The sequence below is a fragment of the Equus quagga genome, chromosome 14, assembly GCF_021613505.1.
Source record: "Equus quagga isolate Etosha38 chromosome 14, UCLA_HA_Equagga_1.0, whole genome shotgun sequence".
NCBI classification, from domain to species: Eukaryota; Metazoa; Chordata; class Mammalia; order Perissodactyla; family Equidae; genus Equus; species Equus quagga.
This window is the reverse complement of record NC_060280.1, coordinates 72,409,641-72,429,885: the sequence shown is the minus strand read 5'-3', so window position 1 is coordinate 72,429,885 and position 20,245 is coordinate 72,409,641. Positions and strand designations below refer to the sequence as shown.

The window sequence follows — 20,245 nt, the reverse complement described above, 5'->3', positions numbered from 1 at the left end:
TAAAAATACCCAACTTTCAGTTGCCTACACTACACTAAATTATTACTAAAACATTAATTTCCAAATGAGAAGCTTTCCATTCTGTGATAGGGACCTACCTAGACTACATAACTTTATTCTTTAATTTATAGGCAGATTTGAGACATTTATTTTTCACACTGTAGTAGTTTTGATATAGACAAAAGTTCTTATTTTTAAGGTGGCTGACATTTGTAAGAAAGCTTTCCCCTGAAGACCCAGTGTTCCCTTTTTGCTTTGTCATGAGTCAGCTCTTATACAACATAATTTATATTTGAATATTTTTTGTCTATAGTCAGACTTTCTTTGATATGGGACATGTAGGTTGGTACAAGGATGCCCCTGAAGAGAACCAAACGTATTTTTTTTAATATCACAAGCACTTGTGGTGTTTTCTAGGGGGATGTCTAACCTCAACACACATAATTAATAATATTGTCTTAACTTTGGACATTTTTTTTAAAATGGTGCTGATAGAGGCTGTAAATGGCAGATACTCATTTTTTTTCAGTTCTCCTTGTTCCTTGGTTAGCACGTGGCATAGACACATGACTGAAGATGCATAAAGGGAAGTCATCTGTTGGTTTCTAGAGAAGATACCCTTCATAATATAAAGAGAGAGATATGTGAGAGGAGTTCTTTTGCCTGTTGTCCTGCTTTTTATTTTGGATGTAGTTGTGTTTAGATGTGATTCTCAGATGTACTATAACCATTTTATGACTCTGAGGTAACAAGTCTAAGGACTAAGGTAAATAATCTGAGGAGAGTGAAATAGAAGAGTCTGGGTCCTTGAGAGCATTTAGTTTCTGAACCAACCCTAGGATACTCTAGGTTTAGTTGCTAAATCAACCCTAGGAAATTCTAAGATTACCCCCTAGTCTTTACCAATGCTGACCCAAGCTGATGGAGTTGCTCAGAGTCCAGGCTGCTGTGTCTCCTTAGAGACTCACTTTAGATTTAAGGACACATATAAGCTAAATGTCATGTGATGTAAAAAGATATTCAATGCAAATAGTAACCAACCAAAAATAGAGGTGGCTATACTTATATCAGAAAAATATACTTTAAGTTAAAAACCATCAAAGAAAGACAAAAAGGACACATGATAGTAATAAAGGTATTAATTCAACAGAAACATACAACAAGTATAAATATATGCACATCCAACATCAGAGCCCCTATACATATCGACAGATCTGAAGGAAGAAACTGACAGCAATACAATAATAGCAGGTGACTTTGATACCCCACTTTCAAAAATGTAGGTAAAATCCTTACAGAAAATCAATGGAAAAGCTGCTGACTTAAAAACACTAGGGACAAAATGAACCTAACAGACGTGTGCAGAACTTCCCACTTAACAGCAAATGGATATAAATTCTTTTCAAGTACACATGGAACATTCTCCAAAATAGATCACATTTTAGGATATGAAACAAGTTCTATCACACTTAAGAAGATAGAAACCCTTCCTAGTATATTTTATGACATTAAGAGAATGACACTAGAAATCAATAACAGTAAGAAAATGAGAAAATTCACAAATATGTGGAAAGTAAACAATATACTCCTACAGAGTTATTGGGTCAAAAAAGAAATCAAAAGAGGATTTAAAAGTATCTTGAGATAAACAAAAAGGAAAATACAATATCCCAAAACTTAAGAGATGAAGTACAGCATTTCTAAGATGAAAGTTTATAGTGATAAAACCCTACCTTAAAAAAAAAGAAAGATCTCAAATACACAACCTGGCTTTACACCTGAAGGAACCAAAAGAACAAACTAAGGTCAAAGATAACATAAGAATGGAAATAATAAAGATTGGAGCAGAAATAAAACAAATAGACAGTAGAAAAAACAACAAAACTAAAAATCGTTTTTCTGGGTAAAAAAAGGGCAAGTGTTTAGCTAGACTAAGAAAAAGAAAAAAGTAGATGACTCCAATAAATAAAATCAGCAATGAAAGAGGGGACATTACAAAAGATGACTCAGAAATAAGAAAGATCATGAGACTATTATGAACATTATATGCCAGCAAATTGTATAACCTAGAACAAATGGATCAGTTCCTAGAAACATACAATCTGTGAAAATTGAATTAAGAAATAGAAACCTGAAAAGAACAATAACAAACAAACAGCTTGAATCCTTAATCTAAAACCTCCCGATACAGGAAATCCCAGGCTTCATGTGTAATACTATCAAATATTCAAAGAAGAATTAATAGCAATTCATCTTAAACTCTTCCAAAACATAGGAAAGAAGGGAACGCTTCTAACCATATTTTATGAGGCCAGTGTCATCCTGATACCAAAACCAGACAGAAACACCACGAGAAAAGAAAACTACAGGCCAATATCTTGATGAATATAGATACGAAAATTCTCAACAAAATACTAGCAAACTGAATCCAACAGTACATTAAAAGAATCATACACCATGATTGAATAGGATTTATCCCTGGGATGCAAGAATGGTTCAACAGAAGCAAATCAATAAATGTGATACATCATATTAATAGAATGAAAGATAAAATCAGTTTATGATCTCACTATATGCGTAAAAAACAACTTAATAAAAATCATTAACTTTCCATGATAAAAACAGTCAACAGATTGTATGTAGCAGGAATCTACCTTGACATAACAAAATCCATGTGGGAAAAGTCCACAGCTAACATCATACTCAGTGGTGAAAAACTGAAAGCCTTTTCTCTAAGATCAGGAACATGGCAAGGCTGCTCATTCTCACCACTTCTATTCAACATAGTACTAGATATCCTAGCCAGAGAAATTAGGCAAGAAAAAGATATATAAGTTATCCAAATAGGAGAGGAAGAAGCAAAATTATCTGTATCTGCAGCTGAAATTATCTGAAAACCCTAAAGATACCACAAAACTGTTAGAACTGATAAATGAATTCCAGGAAGTGGCAGGATACAAAATCAACATTCAAAAATCAGTCACCTCTGTACATAGACAATGGAACATCTGAAAAATAAATTTAAAAAAATTCCATTTACAATAGCAACAAACAAAAATAAAATAGGAATAAACTCAACCAAAAAGGAGAAAGACTTGTACACTGAAAGTTACAAAACATCAGTGAAGGAATTGAAGACAGACAAATGGAAACACATTTTATATTCATGGAATGGAAGAAGTAATATTGCTTAAAATGTCCATATTATACAAAATGATCTGTGGATTCAATCAATTCCTATGAAAATCAAAAACACAACAACATTTTTATATAAATAGAAAAACACTACACTAAAATCCACATGGGACCACATAAGGTCTCAAATAGTCAAAGTAATCTGGAGCAATAAGAACAAAGCTGGATGTGTCACACTTCCTGTTTTCAAAATATATTACAAGGATCTCGTCAAGATGGTGGTGTGAGCAAACATTGAACTCATCTCCTCCCATGAACACAACCAGGTTACAACACTTTTTGCAACAATTACCCCAGTTTGAAAACTGAAAACTGGATAAAAAGAACCCCCACAACAAGGGATAGTCCTGACGAAGACAGAAGAGGCAGTAATTCCAACTGGAGAGGAAAAAAGCCACCTTTGGCAGCAGCGGATCTTCTCAGTTGGCCAAGCAGGAGCCACCCTAAGGTATGCAGACCTTCCTGGAGGAGTAAGGTCCAGAGTGGGGGCAATAATGCTATAAGCATACTTCAGACTCAGCCCAGCTGAGACTGGGGTCTTACTGTCTGGTTTTGCTGGCTATTAACTGCAGAGAGGATACCCCAGAAAAGCTATTGGCTGAAAGCCAAAAAGACCAAGGTCTTAAAGGGCCCATGCACAAACTCACTCATTGCAGCAACCTAAAATCACCAGAGGGAAGGCTGACAGTCCTTTGGTGAAATGAGACTCACCTGGTGGGCTCTGGGGGCATCTTGGTGAGAGGAGGGACTTCTCCAGAGACTTTGACATTGGTGGGGGCCATTGTTCTGAGCTGGTCCAGACACATACCCAGTGGGTGCCATTGAGTTTCATCCCTTGGCCTGGTTAGCCCAGGGGTCTGCCACACTCACTAAAGCACAGATTTAATACAGTTCAGCCAGTGCAGGCAACCCACCCTAGGGAGCAGCCCCACCTAGCAGAAAGCCCTCAGGCTACTTTTCAGCCTGCATTGAAAGGGTGCCTTGATCCTCTACAGGCAGGCAAGGGTGTCTGCCTCTGTGGGGCAGGGCCTGTGTGAGGACCAGGTGAACTGTGGGGGGCATTGGTGGATAGGTGGTGGCCTCTGCAGTGTGATGTTGGGGTATGCTCCAGGGGGTTGAGAAGTGTACGTGGACCAGGACTGTGTTGATGGTGTTTGTGGTCCTGTGGGGAGTGAGGCTTATCAAAAGACCTGTGCTTCACAAATAGCCATAAAAAGGATCAGCCCCACCTTCCAAAGCCTGAAACAATTGAGTGCCCCCAGGCCAAGGGCCAGCCCCACTCAGCTGCACTCCTAAGAGAACTGACAACAGCCTTGTAGGACTGAGGCCTATTACACCGGTAAGCCCCTGAGCCTAGCAACCGGCCACACTGGGTATCAACCCAATTCAGAGGAAAACTGCAATAGGAGTGTGCTGATAGACTTTGTAGCCAACAGTGCTGAGGCTCCCCAAACTGGATTTACAAACAGCTGGCCAGGGAATTAAAGATTAGACTCTCTGGGTAGCTGCAGTGGGAGCAACCCTGTCACAGCAGGGCACAAGTAGCCCACAAAGGGGTCACTCCTGGTTCTTATGGACTAGTGACAAGAGGGAAGCATACTGCTGGGCCTCATAAGGTATCTCAAACATAAGGCCACTTCTCCAAGATCAGGAGACATAGCCAACTCACCTAATACATAGAAATGAGCACAGAGAAAGAGGCATAATGAGGAGATAAAGGAATACTTTCCAAGCAAGGGAACAGTACAAAACCCCAGAAAAAGGACTAAATGAAACAAAAACTAGTGACCTACTCAACATAGACTTCAAACAAAATATCATGAGGGTGCTCAGACATATGGGGAGAAGAATGGATGAACACAGTGAGCACATCAGCAAAGAACTGGAAGATATAACAAAACAATCAGAAATGAAGAATACAATACTCGAAATGAGAAATTCACTAGAGGGACTCAATAGCAGAGTAGAGGAAGCAGAAGAACAGATCAGCAAGCTAGGCGAAAGACTAGAGGAACTCACCTAAGCAGAACAGAAAAGAGAAAAAGAATTAGACAGAATGAGAACAGTCTAAGGGAACTCTGGGACAATATCAAGCATGCTAACATTCTGACTATAGGTGTCCCAGAAGGAGAAAAGAGAGACAAAGGGGCATAAAATTTATTTGTTGAAATAATAGATGAAAATTTTCCTAAGCTGAGGAAGGAAACATGCATCCAAATTCAGGAAGCACAGAGAGCTCCAAACAAGATAAGCCCTAAGAGGCCCACACCAAGACATATTATAATCAAAATGTCTAAAATTAAAGACAAAGAGAGAGTCCTAAAAGCAGCAAGAGAAAGGCCACAAGTGACATATAAAGGGAAGCCAATCAGGCTATCAGCAGACTTCTTAGCTGAGACCCTAAAGGCGAGAAGAGAATGGCCCAACATATTTAAAGTGCTACAAGGAAAACCCTAAAGCCAAGAATACTTTACAGAGCTTCCCACACAGGCAAAAATTAAGAACTTTATCACTAAGAAACTAGTTCTGCAAGAAATGCTAAAGGGACTTATTAAGTGGGAAAGCAATGACACAAATAGAGATAAAAATAAATATCAAAAAAACAAAACAACAACAAAAAACCAGGCAATAAAATCACTTTTAAGTCAAGGTGAAAATATAGTAAAGGCAACAGATCAACTACCTGTGAAGATAAGATGAGGGCTAAAAGACAAAGGTACTAAAATCACCTATTTCAAGGATAAGAGGGTAATGGATAGACACACATTAAACAAGAGACAATAGATTATTTGAAAAACATATAACGTGGGAGGAGGGGAGCGAAAAAATAGAGCTTTTAGAAATAGGTGAAGCTAAAGAGTCTATCAGCTCAATATACACTGTTATATGCATAGCATATTAAGTAGGATCCTCATGGTAATCACAAATCAGAAACCTATAACAAGCAAGAAAAAAAGTAAGACAAAAGAAATCAAACATATTACTAAAGATAGCCATCAAACCACAAGGGAAGAGAGCAAGAGAAAAAGAAAGGAACAGAGAAGAATGATTAAAACACGCAGAAAAAAAGTGACAAAGGCAATAAATACATACTTATCAATAGCTACTTTAAATGTCAATGGACTAAATGCTCCAATTGAATACCATAGTGTGGTCAATTGGATTAAAAAACAAGACCCATGTATATGCTACATACAAGAGACACAGTTCAGACCTACAGACACTCACAAACTGAAAGTGAAAGGATGGAAAAAGATACTCCATGCAAATGTCAAAGAAAAGAAAGCAGGGGTAGCAATACTTATATCAGACAAAATAGACTTTAAATAAAAAACTGTAACAAGAGACAAAGACGGGCACTACATAATGATAATGGGAACAATCTAACAAGAAAATATAACACTTGAAAATATCTATGCATCCAACATAGGTGCACCTAAATATATAAAGCAATTATTAACAGACATAATAGGAGAAATAGACAGTAACACAATAGGGGACTTTAACACTCCACTTACACCAATGGATAGATCATCCAAACAGAAGATCAATAAGGAAACACTCACCTTAAAGGACACATTAGACCAGATGGAATTAGTGGATATATATATAGAACATTCCATCCAAAAACCACAGAATACACATTCTTTTCAAATGCCCATGGAACATTCTCCAGGATTGATCACATATTAGGCCACAAAGCAAGTCTCAATAAATTTAAGAAGATTGAAATAATACCATGCATGTTTTCTGACCACAAAGGTATGAAACTGGAAATCATCTACAGAAAGAAAACCAGAATAGCCACAAAAATGTGGAGATTGAACAAAATGCTACTGAACAATGATTGGGTCAATGAAGAAATCAAAGAAGAAATAAAAAAATTCCTGGAGACAAATGAAAATGAAAACACAACATGCCAAAATCTGTGGGATACAGCAAAAGCGGTTCTACGAGGGAAGTTTATAGCAATTCAGGCCTACCTCAACAAAGAAGAAAAATCCCAAATAGACAATCTAAAAGTGCACCTAAAGGTACTGGAAAAAGAACAACAAACAAAGCCCAAAATCAGCAGAAGGAAGGAAATAATAGAAACCATAGCAGGAATGAATGAAATAGAGACTAAAAAACAAGAGAAAAAATTCATAAAACCAAGAGCTGGTTCTCTGAAAAGATAAACAAAATTGACAAACCCTTAGTTAGACTCACCAAAAAAAAAGAGAGAGGCCTCAAATAAAATCAGAAATGGAAGAGGAGAGATTACAACGGACACCTCAGAAATACAAAGGATAATAAGAGAATGCTATGAAAAGCTATACACCAACAAATTGGATAATCTAGAAGAAATGGATAAATTCTTAGAAACATAGAACCTTCCAAAACTGGACCAAGAAGAAGTAGAAAATTTGAATAGACCAATCACCAGTAAGGAGATCGAAACAGGAATCAAAAATCTCCCAATAAATAAAAGTCCAGGACCAGATGGCTTCCAAGGTGAATTCTACCAAACATTCAAAGAAGACTTAATACCTATCCTTCTCAAACCCTTCCAAAAAATTGAAGAGGAGGGGAGGCTTCCTAAGTCATTCTACAAAGCCAACATTATTCTGATACCAAAACCAGACAAGGACAACACAAAAAAAGAAAATTACAGGCAAAAATCCTCAACAAAACACTAGCAAATCAAATACAACAATACATTAAAAGGATCATACATCTTGATCAAGTGGGTTTCGTTCCAGGGATGCAGGGTTGGTTCAACATTCACAGATATATCCATGTGATACAGCACATTAACAAAATGAAGAATAAAAATCACATGATCATCTCCATAGATGTAGAGAAAGCTTTTGACAAGATACAGCATCCATTTATGACAAAAACTAAATAAAATGGGTATAGAAGGAAAATACCTCAACATTATAAAGTCCATATATGACAAACCCACAGCAAATATCATTCTCAATGGAGAAAAACTGAAAGATATCCCTCTAAGAACAGGAACCAGACAAGGATGCCCACTGTCACTACTATTATTTAACATAGTATTGGAAGTCCTAGCCAAAGCAATCAGGCAAGAAAAAGAAATAAAAGGGATCCACAATGGAAAAGAAGAAGTGAAACTGTCACTCTTTGCAGACTACATGATTTCATATCTAGAAAACCCTAAAGATTCCACTAAAAAACTTTTAGAAACAATAAAGAAATACAGTCAAGTCCCGGGATACCAAATCAACGTACAAAAATCGGTTGCGTTTCTATACACTAACAACAAAGTAACAGAAAGAGAATTTAAGAATACAGTCCCATTTACAATTGGAACAAAAACAATAAAATACCAGGAATAATCTTAACCAAAGAAGTGAAATATCTGTACACTGAAAATTGTAAAACATTGTTGAAAGAAATTGAAGGTGACACAAAGAAGTGGAAAGATATTCCGTGTTCTTCGATTGGAAGAATTAACATTGTTAAAATGTCCATACTTCCTAAAGCAATGTACAGATTCAACACAATCCCTATCAAAGTTCCCACAACATTTTTCACAGAAATAGAACAAAGAATCCTAAAATTTATATGGAACAACAAAAGACCCCGAATAGCCAAAGGATTCCTGAGAAAAAAGAACAAAGCTGGAGGTATCACACTCCCTGATTTCAAAATATACTACAAAGCCATAGTAACCAAAACAGCATGGTACTGGCACAAAAACAGACACACAGATAAATGGAATAGAATTGAGAGTCCAGAAGCAAACTCACACCTGTATGGACAGCTAATATTCGACAAGGGAGTCAAGAGCATACGATCGAAAAAGGAGAGTCTCTTCAATAAATGGTGTTGGGAAAACTGGACAGCCACAGGCAAAAGAATGAAAGTAGACCATTCCCTTACACCATGCACAAAAATCAACTCCAAATGGATTAAAGACTTGAATGTAAGACTCAAAGCCATGAAACTTCTAGAAGAAAACATAGGCAGTACTCTCTTTGACGTCGGTTGGAGCAGCATATTTTCAAGTCACATGTCTGACGGGGCAAGGGAAACAAAAGATAAAATGAACAAATGGGACTACATCAAACTAAAAGCTTCTGCACAGCAAAGGAAACCATCAACAAAATGAAAAGACAACCTAACAATTGGGAGAAGATATTTGCAAACCATATATCAGATAAGGGGTTAATATCCAAAATATACAAAGAACTAATACAACTCAACAACAAAAAAGCAGCAATCCAATTAGAAAATGGGCAAAAGTTCTGAACAGAGATTTCTCCAGAGAAGATATATGGGTGGCCAACAGGCACATGAAAAGATGTTCGACATCATTAGCTATCAGGGAAATGCAAATCAAAACTACAATGAGGTATCACCTCACTCCAGTCAGAATGGCTATAATTAACAAGACAGGAAACAACAGATGTTGGAGGGGATGTGGAGAGAAGAGAACCCTCGTACACTGCTGGTGGGAGTGCAAACTGGTGCAAGCGCTATGGAAAGCAGTATGGAGTATCCTCAGAAAATTAAGGATAGATCTACCATATGATCCAGCTATCCCACAGCTGGGTATTTATCCAAAGAACTCGAAAACACAAAGGCATGAAGATACATACACCCCTATGTTCACTGCAGCATTATACACAATAGCCAAGACTTGGAAGCAACCTAGGTGCTCATCAAGGGGCTAATGGATAAAGAAGATGTGGTATTTATACACTATGGACTACTACTCAGCCATAAGAAATGATGAAATCCGGCTATTCGTGACAACATGGATGGACCTTGCTGAGAGGAATAAGTCAGAGGGAGAAAGTCAAATTCCATATGATTTCACTCATAAGTATAAGATAAAAACAATCACAAAAAAACACATAGCATTGGAGATTGGATGGGTGGTTACCATAGGAGAAGAGGGGGGAGGAGGGATGGCAAAAGGGGTGATTAGGCTCACACGTGAAGGGATGGACTATAATCAGTTTTCGGGTGGTGAACATGATGTAACCTACACAGAATTCGAAATATATAATGATGTACATCTGAAAATAAATTAATTAATTAAAATAAATTTTAGACAAACACAAAATATATTACAAACCAAGTACAATTAAAACAGCATAGAATTGGAATAAAACAGACACATAAACCAATGAAACATACCAGAGAGCCCAGAAATACACCCACCGGTCTGTGATCAACTGATATTCCACATGGGTGCCAAGAACACACAATGGGGAAGGGGTAGCCTCTTCCATAAATGGTGTTGGAAAATCTGGATATTCACATGCAGAGGAATGAAATTTGACTCTCCTCTCATATCACACACAAAGAAAAAATTCAAAATGGATTAAAAATTTAAACATAAGACCGGAAACTGTAAAACACTTAGAAGGAAACATAGGGAAAATGTTTCCATGCTGTTCATTGGGGAGGCTATGTATGTGTGGCATTCCGTATACGGGAATTTATATACCTTCCTCTCCATTTTTTGGTAAATCTAAGACTGCACTAAAAATAGCATCTTAAATAAGGTTTCTTTGTGCTAGGTGAAGATTTTCTTAGGTATGACATCAAAAGCAAAAACAACCGAAGCAAAAATAGACAAGTGGACTTGCATCAAAGTAAAAAGCTTCCGCACAGTAAAGGAAACAACCAGCAAAATGAAAAAGTAACTTACAGAATGGGAGAAAATATTTGCAAACCATATATCTGCTAAGAGGTTATATCCAAATTACATAAGGAACTCCTGAACTCAATACCAAAATCAACGGCAACAACCACAACAACAAACTATTAACTCATATAAAAAATGGACAAAGGAGCTGAATAGATATTTCTCCAAAGAAAACATACAAGTGGCCAATAGGTATATGAAAAGGTACTCAACATCACTAATCATCAGGGAAATGCAAATGAAAACCACAATGAACTATCACTTCACACCTGTCAGAAGGGCTATTATCAAAAGGGCAAAAAGATAACAAGTGTTGGTGTGGATGTGGACAAAGAAAATCCTTGTACAGTGTTAATTGGAATGTAAAATTGACATATCCACTATGGAAAAAAGTATATAAGTTCATCAAAAAATTAAAATAGAACTACTTAAGATGCAGCAATCTCACTGTATATTAATGTATATTAAAAGGGAAATAAAATCTGTTTCTCAAAAAGATTCTGCACTCCCATTTTCATTGAAGCATTATTCACAATAGCTAAGATATGGAAGCAAACTAAATGTCTTTTGATGGATGATTGGAAAGAAAATGTGGTGTATATATACAAAATGGAATATTATTCAGCCTTAAAAATAAAAAAGGATATCTTGGCAATTTTGGCAATGTGGATGAATGTGGAGGCATTATGCTAAGTGAAATAAGCCAGTCACAGGAAGACAAACAATGTATTATCTAAGTTATATGAGGAATCTAAAATAGTCAACCCAATAGAAGCAAAGAGTAGAATGGTGATCGTCAGAGTCTGGCAGGAGGGGGAAAAGATTGGTCAACTGGTACAAAACTTCCTTTATTCAAGATGAGTAAGTTCTGGAGATCTATTATATACCAATGTGACTATAATGAAAAATACTATATTGCATACTTGAAATTTGCTAAGAAGGTAGGCCTTAAATATTCCTACTATAAAAGAAAAAAATGAAGAATAAAATGTTAACTATGTGAGGTGATAATTATTTTAACTATCTTGATTGTGGCAATTATATCATGGTGTTTACTAATACCCAAAAATTAGGTCATGTACCTTAAATATATAAAATTTTTATTCATCAATTATACCTTGTAAAGTTGTGGAAGAAAAGAAGAATAACTTTGACTCAATTTCTTCTTTAGTTTTTAAGGAGTCTGAATCATAGTTTTGATACTTATACTTCTGTTATAAACTTTCAATTGTCCAGTGGGTAATAGAGAACCAGTAAAAGTTTTGAACTAATGAACGACAGATCTGTGCCTTCCAAGCTTATTCTAGAAGTAGTGTAGATGGGTAAATAAGAGGAAGTACGTGAAGAAGCTAGAAAAATAGGAGTCACTACAATTCAGTAGAAGAGTTAAGTTAAAACCTAAAAAGTATCTGGACATATTGGAGGCTGAGGCAAAAGGATGGAGGTCATTGTGATTGTAGACTTTAGCTTAGCATGTGAGAAATGTGGAAAATATTCTGAAGGTTTTTCAACCAAAGAATATAATTTTCAGAAATATTGAGTGCCTACTTTTTACTCTGTTGTACTTAGCAAGTAAATAAAACATAAATGTTTGTTTTTATAGAACTTATAGTTTACTGAGGAATACAGGAATTAAGGGGAAAAAAGTCTGATAAGTATTATGGAGGATCTGTCAGAATTTATGAGAACATAAATAATGACAGCTGACATTAATTGACTATTTACTATGTGCTAGGCACTGTTCTACAACTTTTATTTATATTTCTTCATTCATTCATCAGAACAACCCAATGAAAGAGATGCTATTTTTACTATTCCTACATTACAAAGATGAACCAGAGGAAGAAGGATTAAGTAATTTGCTTAAGGTATTATAATTAGTTAAGAGTGGAGGTAGGACTCATAGACACACTAACTCCACAGCCCTTATTCTTTTTTACAAGGAGAAGAGTTAAGAGATCTTACTTACTGAAATGTTATATATTAGGTCTCAGAAAAATAGTCAGGTAGAAACTTCCAGTAGATATTAAAAAGTTCAACTTCAGTAGGGAAATAAGACATTTCAAATTATTTCAGAGAAAGTCTAGGAGAGAGAATAGTTGAAGTGATAAGTTGCAATTCTTGAAAAATTTCAGACAAGAAATAAAGAATCCTGAAGGTGGAACCCTTGTAGAAAATTTTGCATTTAGGATATGAGAAGAAGAGGAAAAGAAACAATTCAATAGATTTTCATCTAGAGATGAAGATGAGAAGAAGACAGGAATTTATATTTAGATCTGTCTTGAGTGATGTGTAATCCCTAGAGTGACAGGAAAACATGAATAAAGGATTGAGTCCCTAAGGAACTAAAGAGAGATCATAAAATAGGGTGTAAATACAATGGCCTTATTTCCCTTTTTCACAAAGAATCTATTCCCTGGGGAAGAGACTGAGGAAGCTTCTACTCTGTTTATAACCAACTGCATTCCATCATTAATCTCACATTCATTCATTTGCATTTTATCAAGTAACAAAGGTGATAACATTAAAACTTCATTTTTTTCTGCAGCTTCAGAAGTTTCAAAGTCATATTCAGAAATTATGTTCTGTAATTCAGAAAGATTTCCAGGGCATATAGGAAATTAAGCTTATTGCAGCATCCTCTTAGAATCAAAGTTACCAATCCCTCAAAGCCTGAAATTGCCCTTCCAGGACAGCAGGGGTAAACAAAGATGATAAGGAAACACTGAGTTTTTCTGGCCTAAGTATGATGAGTTTCTAAATTCCATTTATATGAATGTCCCTTTTGTTGTGAGATGGAATTCCAGAGATCTAAGATCTGCCACTTTCTTTCTCATTTTGTGCAATTCTGAGACTCAAGTGAAACTGGTTACTGCTTCATTTGTACATTTGTTTAGTTAAAAAAAAAAACTATTTTACCTACTAAGTCCCTGACAGTATGTGGCCATGTGATGTATGTGACAAACAAATAAGGCAATCTAAGAGTCTGATATAATGGTAGATTTTCAAATGCAAAATAATCGAGTTACATCCTACATGTGGATAGATTCTAAAATTGGTCTGATATGGTCACCATTACTTCTGAAAATTGATTGTTAACAAACGTCCAGGTTGGGTACAGACACAGTATTTTTCCCTAAGTCTGGCACAACTGGTTTGTCTCTTGAACACTGGGACATTTCACTGGATATTCATCTGAGCACCAGATAAAGTAGTCAGTTTACACGCAGAATTTGTCACATAAATATGTACCTATAGACAGTAGAATGTCACTCAGTGTGGGAAGACTTAAATTCTGAGACCGAGACTCCCATCTTCTTGGTGAGTGGGAGGGCTGGTGAAATCACCTGGGGTGTTTAAAGTCTTTCTGACATCAAGTTGAAAAGACTCACTTAGAAAACAGAGACATACACAGAATTTTACTTTTGGTCTTAGGAGGAGTGTTGTGTTGCAGTTTTCTCTGCACTGTCACATCCGTCCCTCTATGTGTACCTCAGGGAAGAACTGTGAGGTACATGGAGAAGGGGGATCTTGGTTCTCATCACATAGATGATGCTTAGAGATGTTCATGGCTTGTTCCAAATCACAATTTATAAGTGGCAGAGCTGAGACTAGGACTTGAGTATTTTGATTCTAAACCTACTAGTGTTTTTAAAAAATTATATTATGCAAAATTTACTATGTTAACCCCTGAACATCACCCCAGTGAAGTTAGAGCGCTGATTTGTACCACCTCATTACTGACACAAGGCGTAAAGTTCAACTCTCACTTTAGTGATAAAAGGAGCAGACCATTGATGTATGCAACATGTGGGGAAAACATTAATGGCCAATTTCAGAGATTAATTATTTCATGATTTCATTAACTGTCCTATAAAAGATTCAACTATAGAGATGTAGAACACGTTAGTGGTTGCCAGAAGACAGAGATGAAGGTGGGAGCCGATGGTGTGACTCTAAAGAGGTAATGTGAAGGAGCTCCTAAACAGTGGTGGAATAGTCCTGTATCCTAACAGTGGTGGTGGTTACGTGAATGTATACAAAGAGTCAAACTGAACAGATCTACACACACACACAGACACACACACACACACAAACATATGCGATACAAACACTCAATGCACAGAAAACTACTGAAAGCTGAAAAATGTCTGTAGCCCTGAAGTCTAGTTAACATTATTGTACCAATGTCAATTTCCTGGTTTTGTTATTATACTACAGCTGTCGAAGATATCACCATGGTAGGAAGCTGGGTGGAGTTCAAGGGACTTGATACATTATTTTTGCCATTTCTTGGGAATCTATAATCATTTCAAAATAAAATTTAGATGCTTTCTCACAAGCATAAGTAGAAATTAATACATATCTAGGAAATCTAAAGTCATGTTTTCTTGAAAAGAAATCCTATTAACAGAAATTTTTCTTACTGATTTGCTTTTAATCTGCTAAAGGCAAAGACATTGAGTCAGGACAACACAAAGTAAATTTTCAAGGAATAATGGACTGCTATATCAAATAACTTTTTATTACAACAATAAACTCTGAAACCAATTTTAAAAGTGTCCTTTTGCTATATGTTTATAAAGTATGCACAAACAATGATAATTTAAAGGTACTCAAGATGTTAATAAAATGGCATAGTAAATAAACTTTACTGAAATGTTCATATATCCTTACTAAAACTTATATGTTACCTAGAATTATAATTAGTGAAATTTTCAATGATATTCATCGTTAGCATCTTTATAAGGGACAACAGAGGATCCCTTCTCCTATGCCCTGGGGAATGTAAAGTCCTTGATGGGAAATTAAGATTTACTGTCATGATTATGGTGTAAACACAGACACCAGTTTCTTACTTGCAGAATTTACCACCATGAGAAAGTCCAAGGGGAAAGCTTCACCTGGATTTCTATTCAGGTCAAAAAAATCATGACTTAAGCAAATGTCAAGTGCTCTATGACATGGTAGCTGAGGCATAATGTCTGTGGTTTCCCTTTAAACTCTCAGTAAATTTATAACTACAAGTTTTGTCTACACCTCAGAGTGACTCCGGGAACACTCAGACTGTGAGATCTATGCTTTAACTTTTTTGCCAATAAAAGGAGAAAATGATTCTGTAGCTACATCTGCTCATCTTTGATATCTCCAAAGCCAGTTCTTCCAGGACAGTGAAGGTGAAACTTGCAAAAAGTGTCAGCACTGAGTTCCTCAAAGGAAGGAGAGTGAGTTAATCAAGTTTTTATTTTTTTCTCACTCTCTCGGATGCTGAAAAATGAGGAAATGTATTTATATTGAATAATAAGAAACTCAAATGTATGAAGCTTTGACTCTACTGGCTGCATTGCTCTCAACATACCTCTCTATGTTGGCTTCATCATCAGTCCAGTTGCAGGATAACTAAAGCAGTTCCAAGTGACAGATCCAGAAAATGCCAACATCAGAAAAACAGATTTATTTTTTCTAAAAAAAATTATTTAAATATACTATACATATAGAAAATTTTACATGGCATAATAAATATACAGCTTGATACATTTTCACAAAAATAACTAATTTACTCAGCACTCAAAATAAATATGTTTCTCTTTCATGCCCTCCTAGAAAACCAAGGAAAGCACACTCACCCTCATGTCCAGCTGGAATGGAACAAAGGAAAACAATGTGTAGAAACACAGGAGTGTATGGTTAATTATAAATCTTAGGTTGCCAAGGCTCTCCTCAAATTACTGATCTCATGGAATCTTGTAGTAAAGCATCTGCAAACCCTATAAACTGTGAGAGACTTCCTTTTAGGAAGCAGAATATCTGTACGGTCTCTGTCCTAGAGGAGTTCTCTCTTTCTTGATGGTCATCACAGGAGAGCTGAGTTATCTGGTAGGATGTTGGAAACATGATAGGAACCAGGGAGTGAAGGATTAGGTGAAGGAGAGGGAGAGACGCAGGATACATCCCCAATACAGAAGCTCATCAGCAGAGAGTCTTGTTCCTCAGTCACTCCATTCCTCTATCTTCCAGTAAAGATAGGAGCAGCTGTTTGTCACAAGCAGCTCACGCAGCAAAAGACAGTGATTTACAGTCGTGCAATGCATAAAAAAGTTTCAATCAACGACAGAGTGCATGTACATCTCACAAGATTATTACTATGTAGCCCAGGAGTGTAGTCAGCTATACCATCTAGATTTTTCTAAGTAGACTTGATGATGTTTGTACAATGATAACATTGCCTAACGATGCATTTCTCAGAACGTATCCCCAACAGGAAGTGATTCATGGCTAATTTTGAAGGGTGCGTGGTAGTACACTCAGAACCTGTGAAACAATGGAGCATTTATTCGATTTTGTGCCAGTCTGAGTCCCCTTCTCATAAATGAGAGTTTGTAAGAACACAGCTGGGGTCTCCATTAATGAAATTTTCTTCTGTTCTCATAGATTCCCAAAGTTGAGAATGCTGGCTAGACATGACTCCTTAGTGACTGACTTTTATTCTTGCTGGATTAACAGACCATCCAGAGCTCTAGAAAATCCATTTTAACCTGTTTCTAATGATTTGCATTGTCAGTATGGCGGGCACCCTTGGCTTGATCACTTTATTGGTCTAAATTCTCACCTCCACAACCCCACATACTATTTTCTCTTCAACCGATCCTTCATTGATCCTTGTTACCCTTCTGTTTTTACCCACAAGATGCTGATGAACTTTGTATTAAAGAAGAATATCATATCCTACATCAAGTGCATATATCTCAGCTGTTTTTCTTTCTCATTTTTGTCATCTCTGAATGCTGTATGTTGACCTCACTGGCCTATGATCACTATGTGGTCATATGTAATCCATGTCATATAAGGTCACCATGCCCCATCAGGATTGTTTTTGCTTACTTTTGCTGCATATGTGATGGGATTTGTGGTGCCACTGCCCACACAGGGTGTATGCTTGACTAACCTTCTGCAATGTCAATATCATCAATCATTACATGTGGGACATCCTTCCTCTCCTCTGACTTTCTTTTACCAGCACCTATGTCAATAAGATAGTATGCTCATTCTCAGAGCAATTAATATCACTAGCCAATTTTACCACCCTAGTTTCTTATATCTTTATCCTCAATAACAGTGTCCATATCAAATCCACTCAAGGCAGTTCAAAACTTTCAGTACGTGTAGCTCCAACATCTTACTCTTTCTCTTTTTAGGGGGTCACCAGCATTCATGTTTCTTAAATATTCATCTCCTGGATCTATGGACCTGAGAAAATTTTATTCTGTTCTTTTTTTGTAATAATGTCATAACCATGCTGAATCCCTTGCTCTACAGTTTGAGGAATAAGGATATCACAGTTACACTGAGGAAAGCACTGTTTAAAATCCAGAGGAGAAACATATTCAAATTCAGAGCAGCAATGATATAAAGTAATTCAATTTTTTATTTAATTTTATTGGTGTTTTTCAAGATTAGGTTTGTCCATAACCATGTTGCTTCTGCAGACTGCATTATGTGTGGTGTAATAGACTTGTCTTGCTATTTACCTTAAAGATGATCTTGTCTCATTTTTTGCCTTGGTATCTCTCACACCTCATACCAGTTTACTAAATAACCAGGATCATGTTTATAAAGGAAAAAATATACATTTATGTTTTCCCCATCTTGTCTCCTGGGTTATTCCTAATATGGACAAATAAGTTTTCATAAGTCACTGAAAGTTAAAATTACAACCTGTTCACCTGAACACAAAAGTGCCAAATACTATAGAAACATTCTCATTCTTATCAATATTATTGCTGATATAGGCAACAGGATTTAATGAAATGTCTTCATTGCAAACTGCATATCACTTAAAGTATAATCAGATCCTTCTGATCTTTTCCTTTTGTTCTATTTTTCTAACCAATTTTCTTTTTATATTCTGTCCTTTCTCGTTGTTTTTGAGAATTGCAAAATCTGTACCGTGTGCCACCTGTTTTTAAGAGCCTCTATCAGCCCAGTTCATTTAACGTTGAAGAGAATAAACATAACTCCACCTTTTATTGCCAAGGACCATTAACAGAGTATGATTAAAGGCATAATACACATGTATCTTAGGATCTCAATAGGTCGGGTAACTGGTCTATTATAAAATGTGCATTCATTACTATCTAAAATGACATCTAATATTTTGAAAAAGAGCATGTAGTCCTTACTGTAGAGTTTCCTATTTAGTGCTTAAAGGAAAATATTGCACATTAAGTTAGAAGAAACATGTTAAACATTGTGTTACTTATCTAATGAGGTTTATCATAAAAATGATGTATATTAATGATAAACTATATTTCTAGCAATATTTTGTGAGCGTCTTTAAATCTGTGTCTTTGTTCATTTGGGTTGCTGTAACAAAATATCACAGCCTCGGTGGCTTATAGACAGCAGAAATTTATTTCCCACAGTCTTGAGAGTGGAAGTCCAAGATCAGGGTGTCAGCATGAATGGATGAAGGCCTTCTTCTGAGTCACACACCTCTTATTATAGGCCGACAAGGTCGAAGGGGTGGGTCAGTGATCTCTGCGGAGACTCTTTTATAAGGCACGAATCCCATTCACAAAGGTTCCGTCTTCATGAATCCTAAAGGCCCCACCACCTAACATCATCACCTATGGGGTTTAGGATTCAAAATTTGACCTTAGCACCTTGTCTCATCAATAAGATAATAAGCATATTTAAAGAGGATGCTGTTTTCTGTGATTTCCTTATTTCTCAAATGCCTTTCCCATTTGCCTATTTAGAATGTCAGACATATTGGAAGGCGAGAAATTCTTGTTGAATAGTCTTATCTTGTTCAAATAACGATAGTAAATTTTATTGTGATAAGTAATAATTAACAAAATATAATAATAAATAACAAGAATAATAAATAAGTAAATAAATGATAAAGAACTTTGGAGTACAACTCACTTTTTGAGGGATAGACTGTAGCAGCCATAGCTGTGCTGTTCAGCTCCCTTTCAAGAGAACCAGCTATGAGGAGCATCATTAGTGAGAGTCTGTAGCTGATACTTCTTTGGATCCAACATACTGTTCAAACAGAGACCATGCTTACTCTGAGATGTTCCCTGCTAATGGCTTAGCAGGGTTGTCATACAAAAGCTGGCCAATTTCTGTGTAACATGGGTTTCTTATGATATTGCATCTTTGCTTAGGAACTTCCTATCAATCTGACTAAGAATTTTTAGAACTGCACTGTGGTCCGAGCCTCTACTTCAGCAGTCAAAGTACAGGTCAGAGGGAACCTCCAAATTCTCCATTAACCCAAGCACAAATCCCATAGAACTTCTCCTCTGAGATTCTAGAATTTCTGTAGCCTCTCCCTCTTTCTATTTGTTCCACCAGTCCTGGGAGTGGTAG

General features: G+C 36.4%; 1 pseudogene; it reads left to right on the top strand.

Annotated features, from left to right (window-relative positions):
• Positions 1-18,090, top strand: part of LOC124225605 (olfactory receptor 8B3-like) — a 41,596-nt pseudogene extending 23,506 nt beyond the window's left edge.
• The last annotated feature ends 2,155 nt before the right edge of the window (positions 18,091-20,245 follow it).